This window comes from Lagenorhynchus albirostris, chromosome 8, assembly GCF_949774975.1.
Source record: "Lagenorhynchus albirostris chromosome 8, mLagAlb1.1, whole genome shotgun sequence".
Taxonomy (NCBI): Eukaryota; Metazoa; Chordata; class Mammalia; order Artiodactyla; family Delphinidae; genus Lagenorhynchus; species Lagenorhynchus albirostris.
Genome location: NC_083102.1, coordinates 4,431,463 through 4,451,231, shown reverse-complemented (window position 1 = coordinate 4,451,231; position 19,769 = coordinate 4,431,463). Strand labels below are relative to the sequence as shown.

Genomic DNA, 19,769 nt, shown 5'->3' with positions numbered 1-19,769 from the left:
AAGGAGCTCAGAAGTGACCATGGTTAATTCTCCTCTGATGTAAGCCACCCAAGCATTTCTGGAGTCGGGAGGGAGTGTGTGCGTGTGTTGATGCGAGAAGGGAGGATGGGGAAAGGTCGTTTGGAGAGGTGGTGAGTCAAGGGATAAATGGAGATGGAGGCTATGACCCCTGCCCAGACCCCTAACAGTGGGTGGGACAGGAAGTGTTCCCTTGAAGCCTAGGCTCTGTCTCTGTCCTCTTTCTCCCGCCTCCTGCCTGCCTCCGCCTTGATTGTACAGCCCCAAAGCAATTTCCTGTTCTCTTTCTTTTATTTTTCTTGTTCCCTCACATCACCTGGACAGAAGGAGGAGGGGACTGTAAATGCTGGCCGTTAATGCCGGATTTTTAATTTTTTTTATTTTGTGTAGCATTTAATGTTATTGAAGTATAGTTGGTTTCCAATGTTGTGTTAGTTTCAGGTGTACAGAAAATGATTAAAGTGATTCATATATATATATATATATATTCTTTTTCAAACTTTTTTTCCTTATAGGATATTACTGACTATAGTTCCTTGTGTTATACACTAGGTCCCTGTTGTTTATCTATTTTATATATAGTAGTGTGTATATGTTAATCCCAAATTCCTAATTTATCCCTCACCCCCCTTTCCCCTTTGGGAACCATAAGTTTGTTTTCTATGTCTCTAAATCTATTTCTGTTCTGTAAATAAGTTCATTTGTATTATTTTTTTAGATTCCACATATAAGCAATATCGTATGGTGTTTGTCTGACTGACCTCACTTAGTATGATAATCTCTAGGTCCATCCATGTTGCTGGAAATGGCATTATTTCATTCTTTTTCGTGGCTAAGATTCCATTGTATATGTATACCACCTCTTCTTTATCCATTCATCTGTTGATGGGCACTTAGGTTGCTTCCATGGCTTGACTATTGTAAATAGTGTTGCTGTGAACACAGGGGTGCATGTATCTTTTTGAATTAAAGTTTTCTCCGGGTATATGCCCAAGAGTGGGATTGCAGAATCGTATGGTAGCTCTATTTTTAGTTTTTTAAGGAACCTCCATACTGTTTTCCATAGTGGCTGCACCAATTTACATTCCCACCAACGGTGTAGGAGGGTTCCCTTTTCTCCACACCCTCTCACATGCTGGATATTATAGTAAAAGAAACTCCATGCTTAAAAATTTCACTGTGCAACTGCCTGAAATTCTAGCCACTGATTTAGCCGGCCAACTCCAATGACAGGCGTCGACAGGGCTATTGGAACCTCGAGGTAGATTATGGGACATCCTAAAATAACATTCTCAACCTGCAGGCAGAGGAGTTATTGCGTGGGGTCCAAACATTGTCTAATTTGAATAACTGTCTTGCCCATATTTACCCAAATTAAAAAAAAATGCCCAAGGACACATGGTGATCAGTAAACTATCAGTCTAAAGTATTTATTGAGTCCATAGTTGACACTTGGGACAACTAGTCAAGAGCAACTTATTCCATGCCACAGCCACGGGGTCCGGCTGGTAGCAGTCACATCGTTTTCGGCTGCTGTGTGGACACCTGTGCAGTTTCCCCCTTAGCGTCTACAGGAGGAGGTGGGGGTCAGCTTCCTCTAAGGTGTCACTAGGTGGCTTCTTCGGCATCCCTTTGACCAGTTCTGAGGGAAGGGGTTAGATAGATGTGAGAGTGATGGTGTGAGCATCATTCTGGTACCCACCCTTGGCACCGGGGTGGGGATAGCACCTTTTCTAGGGGAGACCAGGCCGCAGCTCCCATGCGTCACAGTGAGTCTGTACCCATCTCTTGTGGTGCTGAACTGAAGCCAAAAGAACAAGACACCTGACAGGTGCCCAGTAACGAGCTGTTTCTTGCATTCAGGTTTAATTGAAACCCTCTTGCTGTAACAGCCTATCACCAGAAGTGATGGCAAACAGCTGGTTATACTGTCGTATTCTTCATGATTCTAAATCACATTCAAGCCAACATTTTTCTTCATTGCCTACCTGTCACTTAGCGTGAGAGACCGAGCCACATGTGGGAAGGGACTGGGAGAAGCTTGGATGTGGATTCTAAGCCAGCAGCCTGCTTGCTGAGAAGCCACTGTGTAACAGGGAAGACAAAAGGGAAGAACAAATCTGACTCAGAATTGGATCTGTTTCTTTTACTTTAACCTCTGTATTCTACGGCTTTTGCTACAAGTTAAGAACGTTGCCTATAGTCTGAAATATACAGGACAGCCCATATCCAAGGCTCTGACCTTGAAAGGCGTAACACTTTTCCATTCCTATAGAGATACAAAGTTGCAGAAAGGAGAATAACATTTATCTTCTCAGAGGTTTACGAGAACTTCATGACCTGATGGACGTGGGCAGCTGCAAGAACAAAGGATTCTAGCATAAAGGAAGCCGCTATTCTAACTTGGGTAAGATGGCTCTTTGGGACATGAATCCACCATCTTCTCAGTCTGCTGGCTTTCTGAATAAAGGCTCTATTTCTTGCCCCAACAACTTGTCTCTTGACTTACTGGCCTGTCACGTGACCAGCAGTGGGAGCTTGGACTCGGTACCAACTAGCTGCATGTGACCTTGGACAAGCCCCTCACCTTACTGGACCCCAGTTTCCTCATCTATAAAATAACCTAAAATTCAATGGCAATATCCTGGCTTTAGATCTGTATCCTTTGTGGTACAGCACTCTGGGCTGACTTCTGTCAGCCTCATTCAAAAAATTAGCAGAAAGTGAGCAGAAAGGATCATGGCAAACAGTGGTTTTGTTTGGAGGACCCACAGGAAGTCATTAGCTATGCTTTCTCTCTCCTCAGCCCCTCAATCAGCCACCTCGCTGCACATTCTGTAATAACAGTAAGCACATTCCATACCTGCTGCCCCTCTTCTAATGTATGCTTCATTCATTCAATGCTCACAACAACCTGCGAGGCTGGTACCATGATCATTTCCAGTTTTTACTTCGGGAAACGAACTATAAGGAGGCTTATGTGTTCAGGGTCACGAAGTTAGAAGTAGCAGAGCAGGGATTTGAACTAAGGAAATATGGCCTTAGAATCCAACCATTAATCACGATGAGCAGGTAGTGATGGGAATTCCTTTGGCCCTTGGGAATCCCTTTCCCATTGGGAGGGGAAGGGGAGCTTCAGGAAAGCACCACAGAAGCAAGAAGGAAGGAACATGGAGGCGTGGAGAGGATGATTTCACTGTCCTTGGTGCTTGGCTAGGAAGTGGTCCTGCATAACTAGCCTTGGATATTTTCAGGGAGGAAAATGTGCGTTTCATTTTGTTCTGTCTTTGAGCACAGGATGAAAGTCTCCTGGGGGGAGCTGAGTCCTTGTCTGCCTTTGTTCCTTCTCCTCTTCTTGTTTTGCTGAAAATGACTAGATTGACGCCAGGTGAATATCAATGGCTGTCCTCCGTCTCCCAGAGAGTCGCTCACAGTTTCTACACATATTATAACTCTGTCCTTTTAGGAGCAACAGTGGGTGGAAAGGAGAGGGTGGGAGAGCAGAGGCTTGTGTAAGACAGGCCTGGTGTGGAAGCAGGGTCTGCCTCTTTAAGGTGTGTGGCCTTCAGCCTCCTTTTCTTTGCTTGTAAAGGAGGAGGAAAGTTCTATCTGCCTTGCAGTGTTGTAGTGAGGATTGAACAAGAAAACCTGTGCCCAGCACAACGCCCAGTGCATCGTAGGCATTCGGGTAATATGAGTTACCCTTTCCCTTTTGTCCCGTTTTCCTATTTCTTACATGCCTTTCTTCCATTTGCCTCTGGTCTCCCTTTCACCTCCTGAGCTGTCCAGCACAGTCTGCTCAGCCTTGCATCCGAGGTCCTTCGTGCGTCAAACGCTTTCCCTTCCAACTCTATGTGTGTGTCTCCTTGTGACAGTCCTTCCCTCCTGCCAGCCAGACGACCTTCTTCCCCTTCTCCGCATACACCCAGGGAGCATCCCCCTTCCTGCTGGCAGACGGCTGCTTCTTACTGTGCCCTCATGTGGCAGACAGAGCGGGCCCTTTCACGTCTCCTCTGAGGACACTAATCCCATCATGAGGGCCTCATCCTCATGACCTCAGCTAATCCTAATCACCTCCCAAAGGCTTCATCTCCAAATACTGTTACCTCAAGGGTTAGGACTTCAACATATGAATTCACGGGGATACAAACATTCAGTTCACAACAGAGCAAAACCTGAGGTTTCCCTGAGAAGAAGGAATTCTGCCTCAAGACTGCAGCCTCAACTCCTGCCTGGGTTTCCAGCCCTACAGATTTCAGACTCCTCAGAGTCACACGTGCCAGCTACTTGAAACCTCTCCCTCCAGCTGGCTAACCGGTAGAGAGATCTCCTACTGGTGCTGTTTCTCTGGAGACACCTGACTAATACAAACTTAGAGGCAGCTGTTCAGTTAATAATTTTCTGCCTTTCACGTTTGGGCCAAATTCAGCCCAAATCAAATTTGGGCTTGATTCAGCCCAAATCAAGAAATGGAAACTCTGACACTTCTTTGGGAAAATAGTGACCCTCTTTGCCAAAGCTGGTTTTCCGACTGTGGGATCAAACTCCAGATCCTCCGCCAGCCACTCTTCCTGCTGCCTCGGGAGTTTTATTGATTGAGTTTTCATTGGCAAGTTTCATTGAGAGCTGCTCTGGTCAACAGTGGCTGCCACCTGAGAGCCTAGAGACAATTTAACACCTGTAGTCATCGCTTTATTAAGCCTATTTCTTTATTCTCAATCCTTGCATTGTTTTAGAAATTTAGAAAAAGATGAGTTAGAAAAATGAGATAAAGGGTAACTGGGAGGGTGTGGTACATCCCCTGGAGACTCATTCTTCTTTCATTTCACCCAGTTTTTACCTGTTCTTTTAGACATTAATTCTCATCAATCGTCTTCATGTCAGGGTGGATTGTTTGACTGAAGTTTCATTGTCCACAATATGTGTGTGTGGTTTTTTGTTTTTTTTTTTTTTTGGCGGCACCGTGAGTGTTGCGGGATCTTAGTTTCCTGACCAGGGATTGAACAGGCGCCCCCGGCAGTGAAAGCGCTGAGTCCTAACCACTGGACAGCCACGGAATTCCCCAAAATGTGTATAGATGTCATTTTTGAAGACATGAAGGACCAATTATTATAAATAATATTAATGATGCATTACAGTTGTGCAGCTTTGTACCAGAGAAAGCACTTTAATAAATCTTATTTCAGTTCATGTTTTAAACATTCCTGCACCAGAGCAAAGGCTTTATAGAAAAATCCCTTAACAGTCATGAGCGGTCTTTTTTCCAGGGGCCTTGTCAAGTCTTCAAAATCAATTTGTCATTTCCCCCCTAAAATGGAATAAAATGTAATGGAAGCGTTTGAAGAATACCTTCAGACACGATAGGCAGAGACAGTACCGCTATACGGTGAGAAAGAAGCTGGATCCCCACATGCTGAGTTTGGGGCTGTGCTTCCAGACCCTGAGGTCTTGGCGACCTTCCTGCCTGTGACCAGTGACCTCACTCAGTTTCTCAACCCATCTCGACCCCTGTATTTTCTTTGATGTCTCTTGGGTCATCAATCCCCTGTGACGGTTAAAACTGGAAAAGTTGAATTTTTAAGGGTTTCCTGCAGGGATGGCAAATGTGGAGCTTATTGTCAACATTTTCATACTCCAGCCCTTTCGGCAGCAATATCCAATTATTTACGGAAATACCTCCTGCTTCTCTTTGGACTTGGCCTCAGATCCTTCTTTGATGTAGTATTTTAAGCAACCACTACCAACCAGTTAGAGTTGGTGCTAGATTTGATCCCTCTTTGCCGCTCTGGCATCTTATTATTACTTTGCCTCTCTAAAGTGATTGGAAGGATCCCATGTGACTCACCCAGGCTCCGAGAATTGTGGAATATCAGAATAAGACACTTGGGAAATGGAAAGGCTCCCTCTACTTAATATTAACAGATGAGAAACTCTAGAGAAATGACATGCATCACCCAAGGACACGTACGGCATCAGGACCAGAACCTAGATTTCCCTGCCTGGTAATCTAGTAACATTCTTAATATCTTTCCAGAGAAGAGGAGAATCCCCTTGTTCTCCCTATTCTGAGTTAATGATAAAATTACAGGACATCTGTGTCAGAAGGAACCTGGTGCCCACCTGCTCCAGCTTCCTATCCAGTGTAGGTAGAGGACCATCTGGCTGTTATCTGGATATTTGAATATGTCCCATGGTCGAGACCTCTGTCAGGAGCCCTTTCCATGTTGGATGCTAGTAGAATTAAAATCTTCTTCCCTAGAGCTCTCGACAGTTAGCACCAGTTTTTCCTTCTAAATGAGCCTACCAACTGTGAATGTATTATCTTTCCCTGGGAAGATAGACATTTAACTTGGTTAAATGCATCTATTGCCACATGGTTCTTAAAAAGTAAGTCTAATGGTGAACATTTGAGCACAGTGTTGAGTGGGCAGGGAGGTGCTTTCAGGCAGATGTTCTTTGGGGAAATTTCAAGCACTGCTTTCTCCTCTGCCTGCACGGCGAGGCCTGGTGCTCTCGGGGAGCACGAGGGCTTAGTGGGGTGTCTGTGGCCAGGGACCCACAGAGCAGGCTGTTGTCACAGGCTCCATGGAGGTCCTTTATCTGAGTGCGTCACTTTGTAGATATTTTCTGAGGGTTAAAACGGGTTCCTCTAGGTATGTGAGCTTCATCCCAAGGGCCATTTTGACTGATGGTAATTTTTTCCACAATGTGAACCATTTTGAAAAGAAGAGTGTGCTTTTCCAAGGCACTTTTGAACTGATCGTTTGCCATCAGCCTTTGACAAAGCTACATATTATGGGAAATACCAAAGGAGCAGCCCCACGCTCTGCTATAACTCAGGGAGCACATTAGGCGCTGAAATTCTGATACCTCATTTTCCTGACAAACGATGCAGCAAGAGCCCCACATGGCCGCCCGTGAATCTCCCGTCCCGCCTGCAGTCACGCTGGGAGAAGGAACGTGCCCAACACTTAACCTCTCTGCTCTGGCATGTGGTTGCAGGAAGTGTACAGGGAAAGTTGACCACAGGCTAGGGATGCCGTTCACGTGGCTCCAGTGCCCTAATAACTTGGAGTGGACTCAGTCTTCAAGCACGGGAACGTGTCAGGAAACCAGGATTATAGTAGTCACACTTGACATTTCCCTGAATACAGAGGCCTTGGCAAAGGGGCGATTGACAGCCACAGGCGTGAAAACACCCCATCCAAGAGAGCACATTAATTGTGGTTAAAGTTAGGTCTCCAGGGGCTCTATAAGAGGACCAGAAGGTTTCCAAGCAGCTTGTAAGCCTTCGTTTCATTCACTTGATATGCAGATAGCAGCAGGACTCAATGTTTGTATCAACCCTGGATGTCCCCAAGCGCATTCAGGCTTAGTTATGACAGTTTTCACCATAGGGCAGAATTCAGAAGTAGAAAACAGGCGAACTTGACCCTCATATAGAAGACTCGCAATTGAAATACAAGGTTCTCCAGAGAAACCAAACTAAAAGGATGTGTGTGCATGTGTGTGGACGTGGATGCGGTATATGTGTACGTATGTACGTATGTACATAAAATAAGGGGTTGGCTCATGTGATTATGGAAGCTAAGTTCCCGAATCTGCAGTCAGCAAGCTAGAGCCCCGGGAAAGCTGATGGTGTGGTTCAGTCTGACGGGCACGCAAGCTTAAGACTCAGGGAGAGCTGGTATTTCAGTTCGAGTCCAAAGGTCGGGAAAAAGGATGGTGTTCCAGCCTGATGGCCGCCGGGCAGGAGAAACTCCCTCTTGCTCAGCCTTTTTGTTCTATTCAGAGCTTCCTCTGATTGAATGAGACCCATCACATCAGGGAGAGCGATCTGCTTTGCTCAGTGTGTGGATTCAAATGTTAGCCTCATCCAGAAACGCCCTCACTGACACACCCAGAATAATGTCTAGCCACATATCTGGGGCCCCCACCATGACCCAGTCAAGCCGGCACATAAAATCAACCTGTCACAAGTCCACCCCTTGTCAGCTTGGCACCCATACGCATCTCCTCAAACCATCCTTGATCTCCAGATAAAGACAGTAATTCTGATCATAATTCTGCCTCACATGATACAACTGTTCTGATTACAACCCCCAAATGCACTGACACCTACTACAGACGACGGGGTAAAACCCTTGAGTTATGTTGACTCTTCTTGATACCCTGTAATTTAAACACTGTGATGTAAAATAACAACACTTAAACACTGTGCTATAAAGTCAATACATCTTATGTTACAAGATAAGGGAAAAAGAGAGGGAACAGAGCAGACATATTTGCCTAACACACACATATTCATGACAAAATAAGGAGGAAATACTCATAACCATTACGTCCTTATTTCTGTAACTGGTCACCTAGTCATAGCTGGTATTTATAACTACCCTCTTCCACTTCCCATTCTGTATTCCCTTTGCTTTCAGCAAGCACCTCAGCTGCTCATGACTCTTTACCTGGTGGGGTGACTCAAACCTTCATTCCTCAAGGGTCTGGGTCATTCATAATCCTGCCTAGATTGAGCTGTTGTAGTTTTGCATTGACCTTAATCACAGGACATAGAAATACTAAGACACGCCCTAAGGGATCTCCTGTATTCCAACATACTCTTGTTTACCTCCATTATGGCGCTGTAATCCAATACCCCCTGGTAGACAGGATCAGTAACTCCCTTCAGCCAGCGCAGTAACTCCCTTCTTTGCCTGTTGATTCAGAGGCATGAGGAACCCAAAGGTGCTGGGTGTGGGGGGCAGTCTTAGCTTCTAGTTCAATGGAATCATTGTGTGTCTCCTGGTAGAAGCATTCCTCTCTCTCTACCCAAGACCTCTAGACCAGCAGAGCATAAGTCACGGGGACGTGAAGTAAACATGTTGCGAGTGGGTCATTAGGGATGATAATGGCGCTACTTCATTGCCACCCCTTGATTCCTGGACCCATGAATCCAGGCCATGGGAGAATAGACAGTGATTCAGAGCATACACAGCCTTCTGGAGAACCTTGCTCCAGCCCTGCAAGGCATTGCCACCTAGCTGGGGCTATAATTGAGTCTTGCAATGGCTGTTCCATCATTCTGTCAAGCCAGCTGCTTCAGGATGGTGGGAAACATGTATGATCAGAGAAGTCTGTGAGCGTGGGCCCGTTGCTGCACTTCTTTTGCTGTGAAGTGAGCTCCTTGTTCAGAAGCAATGCTGTGTGGAGGGCCGTGATGGTGGAAAAGTCACTTTGGAAGTCTACAGATGGTAGTTTGGGCAGGAAAAGTAACTCTATATGTGGAGTATCTGTTCTAGTGAGGACCAATTGCTGCCTCTTCCATGATGGAAGTGGTCTAATAACTTTAACCTTCCATCAGGTAACTGGCTAATCACCCTGGGGAATGGTACCATATTGGGAGCTCAGTGCTGGGCTCTGTGCTGGCAGGTTGGGCACTCAGGTGGCCGTGGCCAGGTCAGCTTTGGTGGATGGAAGTCCATGTTGCTGAGCCCATGCGTGATCTCCATCCCCGCCACCATGGCCAGTTTGTTCACGAGCCCATTGGGCAAAATAGGGGTGGCTGGGGAAAGAGGCTGACTGGCATTGACAGGTCATCTAGCCACTTGATTATTAAAAATCCTTCTCTACCCAAATGGCTTGGGTAGTTAGGGCCCTGGAAAAAGCTACAGTGGAGAGTCAGTAGCAAGGAGCTCTGAGTAAGAGGTGTGTAGATGGACCCATGGTAGTGGACATGAAGTGTGAAGACGTTTATCACATGACAGTGCTCACCAGGGAGAAGCTACTTCAGAAGACTCACCATCAACTGACCATACAGAGAGACTTGGCTGGCTGAAGTCGGCCAGCCTTTGTCACTAGCCACCAGGGCTGGCGTCATGCACACATGTATAACGTGGCCATGGTGGCTGGGATGGAGACCAGGCAGCGTGGATTCCTACTCGCCAAGGCTGATCTAGCCACTGCCTCGGCTGGTGTCCAGCCTATTAGCAGCAAAGACAAACACTAAACCCCAATATGGGTCTATCCCTTGAAGAGACCACACAGATTTTTGGTAGCAAAAGTGACTGCACTGGACCACTTCCATCCTTGAGAAGGGAACCATTAGTCTTCCTAGAATTGAGGCGTATTCTGGGTATGTGTTTTTCTTTCCTGCCTGCAGGGTCTTAGCCAGTACCGTTGACCAAGGGCTTACAGGGTCATTGACCCACTGCATAACATTTTTCCAGACCAAAGGACTCACTTCCCAGCAAGGGAGGTGTAGTAGTGCATACACTGCATACACTGGAATAGGTGTCCCGAGAAACTGGATGCATTTTCCGGGTCAAGGGAGACTCTTTGCAAATGCACCAAAGTATGAAAACAAATCATGGGCACTGACTGTGGGATAATAAGAGTTGGGCTGTGGGAGCCGGCTCTGATGCCCTACCTGCCCGCACCTAGGGTGGGGTCTGTCTCGATCCTCCCTCTTAATCCACAAGGAGATCAGCCCTCATCCCTGGAAGGGTGAGGACAGTATTCTTTGCGAAAGGCACTCAAGTGTCTTCCACACCTTCAGTACTCCTCACGGTACATATTTGCTTTTCTCCATCACGTTTCCCGGCATCAGCTGGGAGCACATTTACAAAGGAGACCGTGTGAATAAATCTGGATAGAAAACACATTAGCTATTTCTTAGTCCCATTCCAAAGCTTAGCCGAGTTTATTAGATTTGATTGAAGGATTTTATGTCTGGCCTGTGGGAGAGAGAGGGATTAAGCAATAAGGAGCTTTTCCCTTCGGGATCTCCAGATCCATCACCACAGAATAGCGACGCTCCGGCTTCTTGGCCACTTTTCTTAAAATGCCAGATTCTCTTCCTTCACTTGTATTAATGAGATCAGTCAGAAATGATGAAGCCTTCTGCGGTTTTGCAAGCCATAAATTATCGAACAGAAAAGCTGGAGGGGAGATTAGAAAGAATCATAGCCCCAAACTTCATTCTGTAGATAAGGGAACCAGAGAGGTTAACTGACTTGCTTGAGGTCACACGGTGAGTTCCAGGTAGAGCGGTGAGTAGAGCCCAGGTCCTTGTCTCCTGAATCAGCGCTGCTTTTTATCCTCTTCTGCCCCCAGAAATGGAGACTGAACCACACAGGGACTGGGGGGTGAGAGGAGGGGGCGAAGGGGAGGTTCTTCCTGTGCGTTTTCTGCTTGAAGCAAGATACACGATTTCAAGCAGCAGGCAGCTCTGACATTTTACAAGAGACACCAGCAGAGTGATGTGTGGGGAAAGCTGCGGGGTGATGAGACCGGGGAAAAGGGCAAAGGGCAATGTGAACCTGTGACGAGAAAGTGCTCCTTGGTAATCTACACTCTGGTGACACTGACCAGGTGTCCTATATTTCTGGCCACCGTCCACCCCCGCCAGGACAGACTCCCCCGTGAGGAGGTGACCTCCGCCCAGCTCGAGGGAGTGTTTCCTCCAGAGAGTAGAGGACGAGGCATCCGAGAACCTCAGAGCTGGGAGGCTCTGCCCTCGGTCCAGGCAGGACTGGGGTGTGGGCCCCCTGCTCCTCAGGGCTCCTTCTCATCCTCGGCTCTGCCGTCAGCTGAGGCTTCAGCTAGGCTGAGGCAGGCGCCAGCAGCCTGGATATTTACGAGATCAGAGAGGCGCTGTGTCCTTGGCTTATTTCTTGAGAAGGTGCCAATCTTCCTCTGTGTTGGCTCATTGGTAGATCGTGACTGTTGGGCATGGACATAAAAAGATACTGACTGTTTAACTGGAAGCGGGTTGACTCTTGGCTGTCGGAGATGAGCCTGGGCATGCCTCTGGGGGGGGTGTGGGTCCAGGTGCAGGAGATGGAGGTGTCCTTCAGGCAGGAGAAGTGCAGCACTCGAGAGGTGATGGCCATCCTCGGTAAGGCAGGACGGGAGAGCCCAGGAGGAGTGGTCTGCCCGGGGCAGAAGGAACGGGGCTGTTTGGGGCTAGAAGCGCGCATTAGTGAATATCAGGGATGTCTGTGCACGGGCAGCAGTGTGCTGGGCACGGGAGGGGTTCAGGAGGTGTAGGGGAGCGTGGGGTGGGGGTGAGACAGCGTAGGAGACTGAGGCGGGTGCCGGGACCAGGCCTGGTGGTCGCGGCCAATCACCAGGGGACGGGGGTCACTGGTTACAACCAGGGCCCTTGCTCCCAGGCTGTGTCCTGTCCAAGCCGGCCGGCCTCTGGTCTGGCTGTGTGTTTCTTGCCCAGTGACCACCAGCCGTGGACCTCAGGCTGGTGCCTTGGTGCTTCCTCCTGTAGCTCTACTTGGACGTATCCGCTCTCTTCCAGGCGTTTAGTCACTCGGCATATTTCTCGAATGTATATTACTGTGGGGCAGTGACCCTGGGGTGCCTGGACCGTAAGCCCGCTGGACCAGGGCTCCCTGATTTCCCACTGGGGGCGTTGCACTCCACTCAGCTTCCCACAACACTGGGGGTCTCGTTCCCTGGGAAGAGGGTCTGCAATTTCTCTGAGCCCCAATATTCTTGGGTGTTTCCAAAATAGCTCCCGTAGCGGACAGCTCTGCATCTCAGACCGCCTGCTCCCAGGCTGTCTGCTGGTAACTCCGCCGACAAAATTGCCCCTACGGCTGCCCTATAGGACAGACTCCCAGCCTCCAAAACTTGCACAGTGCATTGGCACAACTCCCTGGACTGTTTTCCCAGTCAAGTCTGTTACCCGACACAGCGGGTGAGGCTGCCCCTGGCTCTGCTGCCTTCTAGTCCGCGACATCAAAGGCATGGCAGTGAACCGGTGGGGAGATCAGAGAGCGTGGGGGGGAAGCATCACTGCCTCTGCCAGGTGAGGGTAGGGACTCGAATTGGATCTTAAAGAATAGATGGGAAATTTGCGCATGGCAGTTACGCCGTAGGCCTAGATCCACCTGCCTTGCCTACCGGGGACAGATTTCCATCCAATCTGCATTACCTTAATGATCTTCAGACGATGCATCATTGTAAGCAAATCCAAGCCGAGTGAAGCAGATGAAGGCTGAGCAGGTGGTGAAGGAAGAAGCAGCAGCTAATGACGAAAGCAGACGGCTCTTTGGCTGAAACATCCCCATGTTTCTTCCCCCTTCAGAACATTACCTTGATTGGCCAATTACATACTATAAGATCAGATTGAATTCCACGAAGAAACACTCGGTTGGAAATAATTGTAGGTAGAGTCATTTTATTAGTATTGCTAAAGACCTCTGTTGAGTAATAATGATGGGAAATCATTAATATATATTTTCAGCTGCTTTAAAAATTCAATCTGTTCCACAGTGTGTTTCACAATTTTATACAGAACCATCTCACAAAAGGCATTCCACAAATTTGATCTGTTCTTGTATAGCATTACAGTTTACAGCAGTAATCTGGCATTTGCTGTAAGGCATCATCTCTTTCAGAAGCAGTGATGAAGGGAAGTGCAGGAGAAGGAAAAGAGTGGGTTCCAGGGAAGGAGTCGCCAGCCTCTTTTCAGAGGGGTCCAAGGGGAGGGGTCACATGTGATCAATGTTTTTTGGAGAGATTTAGTCCACTCTTCCCTGAGGCTTCCTGTTAAACGTTACCAGATATGTCTCTTCTTCAATTGTCCTTCAAAAAAAAATCCACGCAGGGATTCCTTTATAAGACAGTGTATAACATGGACCACTCTTGCCTCATTGCAGTGGGGCCGAAGGACACAGTACAGATGAGCGCAGCCCAGAGTGGAGAGAGTAGTTCATCTCCTCTGCTTCCTCAGCCTGCTGTTTCCATAGTGACCGTGATGCTCGGCAGACCTCTCCAGGGATTTGAAAATTCAGATACAAAATTTACAGAGTAAATTTACAGGGAAGGCAAGGGATGTCCTAATCTATGGCAGTATTGTATTTTTTCACTTGTCTAAGTACTGTTTTAATTTTAGTTTGGAAAACCTAAAAGGTGTCCTTCAGTGGTATTGAGGCATCACACAGTTCTGAATGGAAGGGCCCTGACAATAGTGCCTAGAAGACTGAGCATTGACATAATTTAAATTCAGGGTTCATTAGACATCAGTTCTTGGGGCTACAGTGGCTGCAGAAGGAGCTCAGTTTCTACCCCGAGACCTGAGTGACAATCCTCTGGCTGAAATGAATAGAATAATGACTTACAGAGAATGGGAAAAGGAAGAAATTCATGGGAGGAGAGAAGTTCACTTCAAGAATCTTAAGTGCTTCATGGGAGGAATTCCCTGGCAGTCCAGTGGTTAAGACTCCACGCTTTCACTGCCGAGGGCCTGGGTTCAATCCCTGGTTGGGGAGAAAAGATCCTGCAAGCTGCTGCTAAAAAAATTAAAAAATAAATTTCACACACACAAGAAGGTTCTTCGTGGGAACAAGACCCGGGCTTTATAGTGGGAGGGTTGGACCTTGTTAAATGTTACTGGTAGTAGCAGACTGGGGGTATCGTATTAGCTGGCGTGCATTTTGGGGGCTATATCCATGTGTGAGCTTGGCGGGGCAACATGGCTGTCATAACAACACTAATGCTCACCAATATCCAATGCGGTCCTTCTTGAGCTCAGGGAAGATGGTACTTCCCAGACTCCCTGCAGTCAGGCAGGGCCATGTGACTAGTTCTAGCCAATGAACTGTCACTTGCAGTGATGCATGTCATTTCCAGGGTGACACAGTGCCCCTTAAGCTTTCCTGTTGTACCCTCATCCAGGACTCTGAGGGTCTTGTGCTGAGTTGGATGGAAGCAGCTGAGACTGCTGGGTCCCTGCTTGGAGGACAGCTCCCTGGACTGTGGCCCACACCCACAGAGGATTTTATATAGAAGCAAATACATTTTTGTGTGTTAAGCTAATGAGAGTTTAGATTTTTTTTTTGTTACTTCAGCATAGCCTAGCCTATGTTGACTAACACCTGTGTATAATTTGATTTGGAAAAAGAAGGGTAAATTCTCAACCTAATATATAAAGTAACCATGTGAAAACTTAATATCTGGTTCTTGCTCATGTCAAAGGCTTCTGAGGGCAACAAGAAAGAGATCTTAAATCCTTGAAGAGTGAGATACCATCTTGTGTGCCCCTGGAATTCACAGAGGAGCAGTAGTAAGGACCAGGGAGACATCTTCAGGACACTCCTGATTTCCCACCAGAGGGAGGACAGCCCGAGTGGGCCTGGCCCTGGCTTTTAGTCGCACTGGTTAATGGAGTGAAGGACACCAATTAGGGAATTACCTGCTTTAAGGTCAGCTCAAGGCACCATCAAAACAAGGTGGCGAATGTAAAGGCAGGTGGTCTGGGAGCTCTGGGAGCCCAAAGAAGAGGCTCTCAGCCCATTAAGAACCTCTCGGCAGCCTGTTCTCGCAGTGGACCCCCCTCTGAGGCTCTCACCGCGTTTGTGGACCCAGTGTCTGGCACATCATGGCGCTGAAACAAATGACAGATGCACAAAACTAAAGGACAGTATTGGAGCAAGTTTCTGTAGGACAGACTTCCCAGGTGAGTAGAGTCACTGATGGGTAGTTTCAGCCAGGCTGTGAGTGGGAGGTGAAGTAGTGCAGGTGTGGAAATGTGAGCATCTCCTGGTGACACCCATGTCAGGTCCTGGTGGCCCCGGTCAAGCTGGGCAGCGACTCAGTCCTGCCATCAAAGCGATGCTCAACATGTGCTTGTCTTTTGTACCCGGCAGCTTTTACTCTTGGAACAAACCTTGTTCTCGTTCATTTTCTTCCCCATGTCCTAAGGTTGTGTTGGATTTCATTAGAAGCAGCAGGAAATTCTTAGGGAAAAAAATCCTCTTTAGTTATGATAATATTAATCAATTCTGGGGACCCAGTGGAAATCACAGTCAATAGAGTGTTTTCCCTAAATGCCATGATTTCTACTGGAACTGCTGTACCATGATTATCATTCAGTGGCGTGTCCTCGAGTTAACAATAGTTCCATGATATTGTTGGAAAGAATAGATCCCAGTGAGACACTGGTTCTCTCTGACTTTGTTTCCAGAGAAATCAATAAGATAAGAAGCTTGGGGACGCTCCTGCAACATGTGTTTATTCATTGGTATAATTTTGTGGTTTTGTCTGCCTACCTGCCCTCAGGTGTTACAGGCTGTGGATCCTTAGTCCTCTTGGCTTTCATTGCAGACTCCTGGTTACCTTCATATGAACTTCTCCATCCCCATCCCTTTTGATCTCTGGGAAGAAGAGACCCAGTGCTATCAGACAGAGCACCTGCCACGTGCTAGTACAGAATCTGGGGTCTAGACAGATGCCCTTGGGTGGGATAGGTGAGCCTGGGAGACTCCATGGGAAACAGCAGGCAGAAGTCCGAGCAGAAAGGGAGGTTTGGTTGGGCCTGGAAGCAGGCAGTAAACAGAGGACTGGATTCCAGACCCAGAGGAGTTAACCTATGAGTAGGATGTGGAGGCTGCCAACCAGTGTCCTGAAAATTTTTAAAATAATGGGAAGATCGAAATCCATTGCTTTTGATTTTTACTTGCTTTCTTGTACAGTCTGAGTTTTGGGGAATGTCTAGTTAATAAAACTCTTTACATTGGAATTTAACTGGCTATAAAATATGGTCTTCTCCCCAGTTTGAACTTCGGCACAGAGCCAGCAGCCAGTGGATAAAATCGGTGCTTACTGGGTTGGCTAAATTGTGATCTTGGAACATCTATGAGCTCAGTTTTTGCCTTTATAGAATAAAGGGTAGTCTTGCTCTGCTTTTAAGTGATCAGATGCAAAGGATATGTTTTTCTTTCCATCAGCTCTCTCTGCTTCTGAAATGCCCTTATTAATATGAAAAATTTCTAGACCCTGGAGACCTTTTAGGATTGAATGGGAGGCTCCTACTCTTAGAGTATGTGCAATGGGAATTTTCTCCAAGGCACCCGACTGAGAACAGTATTTTTGAAAGCCTCTCATATAATTACCCTATGACTCAGCAATTCCAGTCCTGGGCATATACTCAAAAGAAATGATTGCATATGTCTACTAAAAGACACGTACAAGAAAGCTGGTAGTTACATCTCTAACAGCCAAAAAGTAGAAACTCCCCAGATGCCTACCAACAGCAGAAAGGATGAAAAGTTATGATATACACATGCAACAGACAACTACAATAAGAAAGAATGAACTAGCAATATGTACAATAACCTGGATGTATCTCAAAGACGTAGTGACGAGGCAAAGACGCCAGACACAAAAGAGGACACACTCTGTGATTCCATTTATACCTGTTAAACTGCAGTATGGGGATGGAATTCAGAATAATGTTTAACTTGGTGGGAGGATATTAACTGGGTAGGAGCATGAATGAGCTTTTGAGGTGTTGGAAATATCTTTGAATCTTGATCGGGATGGTGAATACACACACGCGCGCGCGCGCGCACACACACACACACACACACACACACACACTTATGCAAAATTCACCAAGCTGCCTACCATAGATAGGTTATATCTCATACATAATAATCCTACTAATAAAAAGACTGATAAAAGATACTTGCTTTTTCAATCTAGTTTTATGTTCACATTCCTAATTCTTGTTAGGTTATACTGAAATGAAAGACAATCTATTTCATTAGAGTAAGAACATATTTAGCTAAATTAGTAGACAAGATGTAAGTCCATGATTTAGGGCAAAGAATGGGGAAAATAAGACAGAACACAAGAAGGTGATATATTTATATGTATTATATTTAGTTTATATTCAGAATGAAATGTGACCAGATGGACCAGAATCTCCCTGAGACTCAACTGAGCAAACCTTCTCCTCGTCACTCAGTCATTGGGCACCGTCTACACACTAAGAATCTGAGATGAGCAACAGCTGTGAGACCCTCCTAAAGCTCCTTGAGAAGATGAAATGACCATCTCATGGGGTTTAGATAAGTTCCTCCATTGTCAGAGGAGACTTGGGAGGGGTATGTATGGTGGAAAGTGGATGAGAACCCACGTAGGGTCTTGTGCTGCAAATAAGAGAGATTATTCAGGTGCTGCCAGCTCAGGAACTTCTTAGGACGTGCAGATACCTTTCTTCTGCTATTATTATAGTCATAGTTATTTATTTATATTTTAAATGGAAGTATAGTTGATGTACAATATTATGTTAGTTTCAGACGTACGATATAGGGATTCGAAATGATCACCGCAATAAATCTAGAAAGCATCTGTCGCCATACAGAATTATTACCGTGCTATTGACTATATTCCCTCTGCTCTACATGACACACCTCTGACTGACTTATTTCATAGCTGGAAGTGTGCACCTCTTCCCTTCACCTATTTCTCCCATCTCCTCCTCCCTCTCTGCTCTGTCAATCACCCATTTGTTCTCTGTATCTATGAGTCTGTTTTCATTTTGTTTTGTTTGTTTGTTTTGTTTTTAGATATAAGTGAGATCACATGGTATTTGTCTTTCTCTGTTTGACTTATTTCACTTAGCATAATACCCTCTAGGTCCATCAAGTTGTTGCAGATTGCAAGATTTTATTCTTTTTTATGGCTGAGTAATATTTCATTGTATATATACATACCACATTTTCTTTGTCCATTCATCTGTTGATGGACACTTAGGTTGCCTCCACATTTTGGCTACTGTAAATAATGCTGCCGTGAATATGGGGATGCAATCTTTTCAGATTAGTGTTTTTGTTTACATCCAGTAAATACCCAGGAGTGAATGCTGGGTCATATGGTAGTTCTATTTTTAATTGTTTGAGGAACCTCCATACTGTTTTCCATAGTGGCTGCACCAATTTACATTCCCACTAGCTGTGCACAAGGTTCTCTTCTCTCCACATCCTGGATAGCACTTGTTATTTGTTGCCTTTTTGATGATAGCCATTCTGACGGCTGTGAGGTGATTCTGTGGTTTTGATATGCATTTCCCTGATGATTAGTGATGCTGAGCATTTTTTCGTGTGTCTGTTTGTCCATCTTCCTGGGAGAAATATCCTTTTTTTTTTTTTTTTTTTTTTTGTGGTACGCAGGTCTCTCACTGTTGCGGCCTCTCGTCGTGGAGCACAGGCTCCAGACGTGCAGGCTCAGCGGCCATGGCCCACGGGCCCAGCCGCTCCGCGGCACGTGGGATCCTCCCGGACCGGGGCACGAACCCGTGTCCCCTGCATCGGCAGGCGGACTCTCAACCACTGTGCCACCAGGGAAGCCCGAAATATCCATTTTTAAATCAAATTGTTTTTTGATATTGACTTGTAGGACTTCTTTATATAATTAAAGGCAGAAGGAAATGATCATGAAGATGGAGAGAATGACCATGAAAAAGACGAAGGAAGGTTAGGAGGGGGAACAGAATGAGGAGAAAGTAACATTTCACCTTGGGAAAGTCACTGCAGCTTTGAACCTCAGTTCCCTGATCTGTCAAAGGCTACTGCACTTGCCTCTCTTTTTGTGACGATAAAGCGAAACAACAGATAAGAAAAGATCTCAACAACTGTGAATTGCTATATACATGGAGGCATGAAGGTCTAGTAAAGATATTATGTATCAATAAGTCATGTGACCTTTCACAGCGGGTCAGATGCTGTGTGCATGTGAGTGGTGCATGCCCAGGGGGCGACGGTGCTCACCCTGTAAAGTGATGCAGGTCTGGCTCTGTAATGTCTCACCTGTGGGGTTCGGCTCTCCGGTTCCATAGACTCACACCTGCCCTGCAATATATCAGTTGATATCCATATTGTTTGCCATGTTTCACCCCATGAAGCAGAACTTTCCATCCTTGTCAGCAGTTTTAATGAGTGATGGAGCCAGATGAA

At 46.3% G+C, this 19,769-nt stretch overlaps 1 protein-coding gene across 5 annotated transcripts in view; it reads left to right on the top strand.

The window, feature by feature from the left end:
- ACTR3B (actin related protein 3B) overlaps positions 1-19,769 on the top strand; it is a 227,737-nt gene that overhangs the window by 158,096 nt on the left and 49,872 nt on the right. The window contains exons 14-15 of one of the 5 annotated variants that reach the window (XR_009541873.1): positions 17,698-17,886; positions 19,238-19,544. The exons of 1 other annotated variant lie outside the window; for it this stretch is intronic. The gene's annotated coding sequence lies outside the window, so the exon portion shown is untranslated. Of the gene's footprint in view, positions 1-2,293; positions 2,652-17,697; positions 17,887-19,237; positions 19,545-19,769 lie in introns of those variants that run through there. 3 more of the 5 variants (XR_009541868.1, XR_009541871.1, XR_009541867.1) reach the window with 3 other exon arrangements.